Source organism: Oncorhynchus nerka, unplaced genomic scaffold (assembly GCF_034236695.1).
Source record: "Oncorhynchus nerka isolate Pitt River unplaced genomic scaffold, Oner_Uvic_2.0 unplaced_scaffold_705, whole genome shotgun sequence".
Classification (NCBI taxonomy): Eukaryota; Metazoa; Chordata; class Actinopteri; order Salmoniformes; family Salmonidae; genus Oncorhynchus; species Oncorhynchus nerka.
In genome coordinates, this window is record NW_027040470.1 from 289,857 (window position 1) to 298,387 (window position 8,531).

Genomic DNA, 8,531 nt, shown 5'->3' on the forward strand with positions numbered 1-8,531 from the left:
TCAAGGAGAAATTAACATTGGGAATAATAACATTAATAGACTATAGTGTTAATGTAAATTAGTTTTAAGTCCCAAGATTCAGGCCAAACATCACAACAGATGTCCTGAGGAGTGTAAAAATATAAACACAACCAATTAACATGGGGAATAACAACTATAGAATGTTTCTAATGGCATTAAGATCAACATCAGACTTTAGACTGGTCTGGTCCCACAATGTCTGGTCCCACAAACTAGGCTAAGACCCAGAAGAAGTGCTGGTGTCCTGTGTATGATCCTGTGTGACTCAGTTGGGAAACCAGGCTAAGACCCAGAAGAAGTGCTGGTGTCCTGTGTATGGTCCTGTGTGACTCAGTTGGGAAACCAGGCTAAGACCCAGAAGAAGTGCTGGTGTCCTGTGTATGGTCCTGTGTGACTCAGTTGGGAAACCAGGCTAAAACCCAGAAGAAGTGCTGGTGTCCTGTGTATGGTCCTGTGTGACTCAGTTGGGAAACGAGTCTAAGACCCAGAAGAAGTTGAAGACTCCATTTTGTTGCTCCCAGCCTATAGACAGAAACTAAAACAGGAAACGCCCTCACGTCTGTTCAACGCTGGACCGACCAATCTGATTCCACGCTTCAAGATTGTGTGGACTGTGGACTGAGATATGTTCCGGATAGCATCGAACTACAACATTGATGTATACACTGATTAGGTGAGTGAGTTTATTAGCAAGTGCATCGGCGATGTTGTACCCACAGCAACTATTAAAACATTCCCCAACCAGAAACCGTGGATTGATGGCATCATTCGCGCAAAACTGAAAGCACGAACCACTGCTTTTAATCAGGGCAAGGTGACCGGAAACATGACCAAATACAAACAGTGTAGCTATTCCCTCCACAAGGCAATCAAACAAGCTAAGAGTCAGTATAGAGACAAAGTAGAATCGCAATTCAATGGCTCAGACACGAGAGGTATGTGGCAGGGTCTACAGTCAATCACGGATTACATAAAGAAAACCAGCCCTGTCACGGACCAGGATGCCTTGCTCCCAGACAAACTCGCTTTGAGGACAACACAGTGCCACCGACACGGCCCGCTACCAAAACCTGCAGGCTCTCCTTCACCGTAGACAACGTCAGTAAAACATTTAAACGTGTTAATGGCTGCAGGCCCAGACGGCATCCCCAGCCGCATCCTCAGAGCATGCGCAGACCAGCTGGCTGGTGTGTTTACGGACATATTCAATCTATCCTTATCCCCACATGCTTCAGAGGGCAACCATTGTTCCTGTTCCCAAGAAAGCTAAGGTTACTGAGCTAAACTACTACCGCCCTGTAGTACTCACTTCCGTCATCATGAAGTGCTTTGAGAGACTAGTCAAGTATCATATCACCTCCACCCTACCTGACACCCTAGACCCACTCCAATTTGCTTACCGCCCCAATAGGTCCACAGACGACGCAATCGCAATCATACTGCACGACTACAGCTCAGCATTCAACACCATAGTACCCTCCAAGCTCATCATTAAGCTCGAGACCCTGGGTCTAGACCCCGCCCTGTGCAACTGGGTCCTGGACTTTCTGACGGGCCGCCCCCAGGTGGTGAGGGTAGGCAACAACATCTCCTCCCCGCTGATCCTCAACACTGGTGGCCTCACAAGGGTGCGTTCTGAGCCCTCTCCTGTACTCCCTGTTCACCCACGACTGCGTGGCCATGCACGCCTCCAACTCAATCATCAAGTTTGCAGATGACACTACAATGGTAGGCTTGATTACCAACAACGACGAGACGGCCTACAGGGAGGAGGTGAGGGCCCTCGGAGTGTGGTGTCAGGAAAACAACCTCTCACTCAACGTCAACAAAACAAAGGAGATGATCGTGGACTTCAGGAAACAGTGAGGTCTGCACAACGCATCACCGGGGGCAAAACTACCTGCCCTCCAGGACACCTACACCACACGATGTCACAGGAAGGCCAAAAAGATCTTCAAGGACAACAACCACCCGAGCCACTGCCTGTTCACCCCACTATCATCCAGAAGGCGAGGTTAGTACAGGTGCATCAAAGCTGGGACCGAGAGATTGTAAATCAGCTCCTATCTCAAGGCCATCAGACTGTTAAACAGCCATCACTAACATTGAGTGGCTGCTGCCAACATACTGACTCAATCTCTAGCCACTTTAATAATTAAAAATTGGATGTAATAAATGTATCACTAAGCCACTTTAAACAATGCCACTTTATATAATGTTTACATACCCTACATTACTCATCTCATATGTATATACTGTATTCTATACCATCTACTGCATCTTGTTTACATACCCTACATTACTCATCTCATATGTATATACTGTACTCTATACCATCTACTGCATCTTGTTTACATACCCTACATTACTCATCTCATATGTATATACTGTACTCTATACCATCTACTGCATCTTGTTTAAATACCCTACATTACTCATCTCATATGTATATACTGTATTCTATACCATCTACTGCATCTTGTTTACATACCCTACATTACTCATCTCATATGTATATACATGTACTGCATCTTGTTTACATACCATCATTACTGCATATGTATATACTGTACTCTATACCATCTACTGCATCACCCATCCATTACTCATTTATATGTACATATTCTTATTCATTCCTTTACATCCTATATTTATATGTATATTCTTATTCATTCCTTTAGTTGTTGTAAAGTTGTTGTAAAATTGCTAGAATACTACTAATAGATATTACTGCACGGTGAGAACTAGAAGCGGTAGCATTTCGCTACACTCGCATTAACATCTGCTAACCATGTGTATGTGACCAATAAAATGTGATTTGATTTGTACGGTCCTGTGTGGCTCAGTTGTGAATGATACAAAACATAAACACAATCTATTTTCCAGCCACAGAAGACCTGTTGTTGTTCGATTCCATCTGTCATCAAGATGTGTATCAGTCTGAATGTTTAATCAACTCTATATCTGAGATAATTGCCTTTTCAGCTGTGGCAGAACCAAGTGTCAGAGATAATATGAACTAGTTAAAAAAAAAGAAGATGGGCGAGGGTGAAAGGTTGAAGAAAACGTCCCCCCTTCGCCTCGCCTCGCTTCGCGTCTTCAAATCTTTCAGCCTCTTGTTTGACAGGCTGTGCTACCCAGAATAAATGTTTATTTGGTATAAGAGGAGAAGAATAGAGAATAGACAGGAGGAGGAGAGGAATAGAGAATAGACAGGAGGAGGAGAGGAATAGAGAATAGACAGGAGGAGGAGAGGAATAGAGAATAGACAGGAGGAGAGGAATAGAGAATAGACAGGAGGAGAGGAATAGAGAATAGACAGGAGGAGGAGAGGAATAGAGAATAGACAGGAGGAGGAGAGAGAATAGAGAATAGAGAAGGAGAGAATAGAGAATAGACAGGAGGAGGAGAGGAATAGAGAATAGACAGGAGGAGGAGAGGAATAGAGAATAGACAGGAGGAGGAGAAGAATAGAGAATAGACAGGAGGAGGAGAGGAATAGAGAATAGACAGGAGGAGGAGAGGAATAGAGAATAGACAGGAGGAGGAGAGGAATAGAGAATAGACAGGAGGAATAGAGAATAGACAGGAGGAGGAGAGGAATAGAGAATAGACAGGAGGAGGAGAGGAATAGAGAATAGACAGGAGGAGGAGAGGAATAGAGAATAGACAGGAGGAGAGGAATAGAGAATAGACAGGAGGAGAGGAATAGAGAATAGACAGGAGGAGGAGAGGAATAGAGAATAGACAGGAGGAGGAGAGGAATAGAGAATAGACAGGAGGAGGAGAGGAATAGAGAATAGACAGGAGGAGGAGGAATAGAGAATAGACAGGAGGAGGAGAGGAATAGAGAATAGACAGGAGGAGGAGAGGAATAGAGAATAGACAGGAGGAGGAGAGGAATAGAGAATAGACAGGAGGAGGAGAGGAATAGAGAATAGACAGGAGGAGAGGAATAGAGAATAGACAGGAGGAGGAGAAGAATAGAGAATAGACAGGAGGAGGAGAGGAATAGAGAATAGACAGGAGGAGGAGAGGAATAGAGAATAGACAGGAGGAGGAGAGGAATAGAGAATAGACAGGAGGAGGAGAGGAATAGAGAATAGACAGGAGGAGGAGAGGAATAGAGAATAGACAGGAGGAGGAGAGGAATAGAGAATAGACAGGAGGAGGAGAGGAATAGAGAATAGACAGGAGGAGGAGAGGAATAGAGAATAGACAGGAGGAGGAGAGGAATAGAGAATAGACAGGAGGAGGAGAGGAATAGAGAATAGACAGGAGGAGGAGAGGAATAGAGAATAGACAGGAGGAGGAGAGGAATAGAGAATAGACAGGAGGAGGAGAGGAATAGAGAATAGACAGGAGGAGGAGAGGAATAGAGAATAGACAGGAGGAGGAGAGGAATAGAGAATAGACAGGAGGAGGAGAGGAATAGAGAATAGACAGGAGGAGGAGAGGAATAGAGAATAGACAGGAGGAGGAGAGGAATAGAGAATAGACAGGAGGAGGAGAGGAATAGAGAATAGACAGGAGGAGGAGAGGAATAGAGAATAGACAGGAGGAGGAGAGGAATAGAGAATAGACAGGAGGAGGAGAGGAATAGAGAATAGACAGGAGGAGGAGAGGAATAGAGAATAGACAGGAGGAGGAGAGGAATAGAGAATAGACAGGAGGAGGAGAGGAATAGAGAATAGACAGGAGGAGGAGAGGAATAGAGAATAGACAGGAGGAGGAGAGGAATAGAGAATAGACAGGAGGAGGAGAGGAATAGAGAATAGACAGGAGGAGGAGAGGAATAGAGAATAGACAGGAGGAGGAGAGGAATAGAGAATAGACAGGAGGAGGAGAGGAATAGAGAATAGACAGGAGGAGGAGAGGAATAGAGAATAGACAGGAGGAGGAGAGGAATAGAGAATAGACAGGAGGAGGAGAGGAATAGAGAATAGACAGGAGGAGGAGAGGAATAGAGAATAGACAGGAGGAGGAGAGGAATAGAGAATAGACAGGAGGAGGAGAGGAATAGAGAATAGACAGGAGGAGGAGAGGAATAGAGAATAGACAGGAGGAGGAGAGGAATAGAGAATAGACAGGAGGAGGAGAGGAATAGAGAATAGACAGGAGGAGAGGAATAGAGAATAGACAGGAGGAGGAGAGGAATAGAGAATAGACAGGAGGAGGAGAGGAATAGAGAATAGACAGGAGGAGGAGAGGAATAGAGAATAGACAGGAGGAGAGGAATAGACAGGAGGAGAAGAATAGAGAATAGACAGGAGGAGGAGAGGAATAGAGAATAGACAGGAGGAGAGGAATAGAGAATAGACAGGAGGAGGAGAGGAATAGAGAATAGACAGGAGGAGGAGAGGAATAGAGAATAGACAGGAGGAGGAGAGGAATAGAGAATAGACAGGAGGAGGAGAAGAATAGAGAATAGACAGGAGGAGGAGAGGAATAGAGAATAGACAGGAGGAGGAGAGGAATAGAGAATAGACAGGAGGAGGAGAGGAATAGAGAATAGACAGGAGGAGGAGAGGAATAGAGAATAGACAGGAGGAGGAGAGGAATAGAGAATAGACAGGAGGAGGAGAGGAATAGAGAATAGACAGGAGGAGGAGAGGAATAGAGAATAGACAGGAGGAGGAGAGGAATAGAGAATAGACAGGAGGAGGAGAGGAATAGAGAATAGACAGGAGGAGGAGAGGAATAGAGAATAGACAGGAGGAGGAGAGGAATAGAGAATAGACAGGAGGAGGAGAGGAATAGAGAATAGACAGGAGGAGGAGAGGAATAGAGAATAGACAGGAGGAGGAGAGGAATAGAGAATAGACAGGAGGAGGAGAAGAATAGAGAATAGACAGGAGGAGGAGAGGAATAGAGAATAGACAGGAGGAGAGGAATAGAGAATAGACAGGAGGAGGAGAGGAATAGAGAATAGACAGGAGGAGAGGAATAGAGAATAGACAGGAGGAGGAGAGGAATAGAGAATAGACAGGAGGAGGAGAGGAATAGAGAATAGACAGGAGGAGGAGAGGAATAGAGAATAGACAGGAGGAGGAGAGGAATAGAGAATAGACAGGAGGAGGAGAGGAATAGAGAATAGACAGGAGGAGAGGAATAGAGAATAGACAGGAGGAGGAGAAGAATAGAGAATAGACAGGAGGAATAGAGAATAGACAGGAGGAGGAGAAGAATAGAGAATAGACAGGAGGAGGAGAGGAATAGAGAATAGACAGGAGGAGGAGAGGAATAGAGAATAGACAGGAGGAGGGAATAGAGAATAGACAGGAGGAGGAGAGGAATAGAGAATAGACAGGAGGAGGAGAGGAATAGAGAATAGAGAGGAATAGAGAATAGACAGGAGGAGGAGAGGAATAGAGAATAGACAGGAGGAGGAGAGGAATAGAGAATAGACAGGAGGAGGAGAGGAATAGAGAATAGACAGGAGGAATAGAGAATAGACAGGAGGAGGAGAGGAATAGAGAATAGACAGGAGGAATAGAGAATAGACAGGAGGAGGAGAGGAATAGAGAATAGACAGGAGGAGGAGAGGAATAGAGAATAGACAGGAGGAATAGAGAATAGACAGGAGGAGGAGAGGAATAGAGAATAGACAGGAGGAGAGGAATAGAGAATAGACAGGAGGAGGAGAGGAATAGAGAATAGACAGGAGGAGAGGAATAGAGAATAGACAGGAGGAGGAGAAGAATAGAGAATAGACAGGAGGAGGAGAGGAATAGAGAATAGACAGGAGGAGGAGAGGAATAGAGAATAGACAGGAGGAGGAGAGGAATAGAGAATAGACAGGAGGAGAGGAATAGAGAATAGACAGGAGGAGGAGAAGAATAGAGAATAGACAGGAGGAGGAGAGGAATAGAGAATAGACAGGAGGAGGAGAGGAATAGAGAATAGACAGGAGGAGAGAGGAATAGAGAATAGACAGGAGGAGGAGAGGAATAGAGAATAGACAGGAGGAGGAGAGGAATAGAGAATAGACAGGAGGAGGAGAGGAATAGAGAATAGACAGGAGGAGGAGAGGAATAGAGAATAGACAGGAGGAGAGGAATAGAGAATAGACAGGAGGAGAGGAATAGAGAATAGACAGGAGGAGAGGAATAGAGAATAGACAGGAGGAGGAATAGAGAATAGACAGGAGGAGGAGAGGAATAGAGAATAGACAGGAGGAGAGGAATAGAGAATAGACAGGAGGAGGAGAGGAATAGAGAATAGACAGGAGGAGAGGAATAGAGAATAGACAGGAGGAGAGGAATAGAGAATAGACAGGAGGAGGAGAGGAATAGAGAATAGACAGGAGGAGGAGAGGAATAGGAATAGAGAATAGAGATAGACAGGAGGAGGAGAGGAATAGAGAATAGACAGGAGAGAGAGGAATAGAGAATAGACAGGAGGAGGAATAGAGAATAGACAGGAGGAGAGGAATAGAGAATAGACAGGAGGAGGAGAGGAATAGAGAATAGACAGGAGGAGAGGAATAGAGAATAGACAGGAGAGAGGAATAGAGAATAGACAGGAGGAGGGAGGAATAGAGAATAGACAGGAGGAGGAGAGGAATAGAGAATAGACAGGAGAGGAGAGAATAGAGAATAGAGGAGAGAGGAATAGAGAATAGACAGGAGGGAGGAATAGAGAATAGACAGGAGGAGGAGAGGAATAGAGAATAGACAGGAGGAGGAGAGGAATAGAGAATAGACAGGAGGAGGAGAGGAATAGAGAATAGACAGGAGGAGGAGAGGAATAGAGAATAGACAGGAGGAGGAGAGAGGAATAGAGAATAGACAGGAGGAGGAGAGGAATAGAGAATAGACAGGAGGAGGAGAGGAATAGAGAATAGACAGGAGGAGGAGAGGAATAGAGAATAGACAGGAGGAGAGAGGAATAGAGAATAGACATAGGAGGAGGAGAGGAATAGAGAATAGACAGGAGGAGGAGGAATAGAGAATAGACAGGAGGAGGAGAGGAATAGAGAATAGACAGGACAGAGAGGAAGGAGAGAATAGATAGACAGGAGGAGAGGAATAGAGAATAGACAGGAGGAGGAGAGGAATAGAGAATAGACAGGAGGAGGAGAGGAATAGAGAATAGACAGGAGGAGGAGAGGAATAGAGAATAGACAGGAGGAGGAGAAGAATAGAGAATAGACAGGAGAATAGAGGAGAGGAATAGAGAATAGACAGGAGGAGGAGAGGAATAGAGAATAGACAGGAGGAGGAGAGGAATAGAGAATAGACAGGAGGAGAGGAATAGAGAATAGACAGGAGGAGAGAGAGAGAATAGAGAATAGACAGACAGGAGGAGAGGAATAGAGAATAGAGGAGGAGACAGGAGGAGGAGAGGAATAGAGAATAGACAGGAGGAGGAGGAATAGAGAATAGACAGGAGGAGGAGAGGAATAGAGAATAGACAGGAGGAGGAGAGGAATAGAGAATAGACAGGAGGAGAGGAATAGAGAATAGACAGGAGGAGGAGAGGAATAGAGAATAGACAGGAGGAGGAAT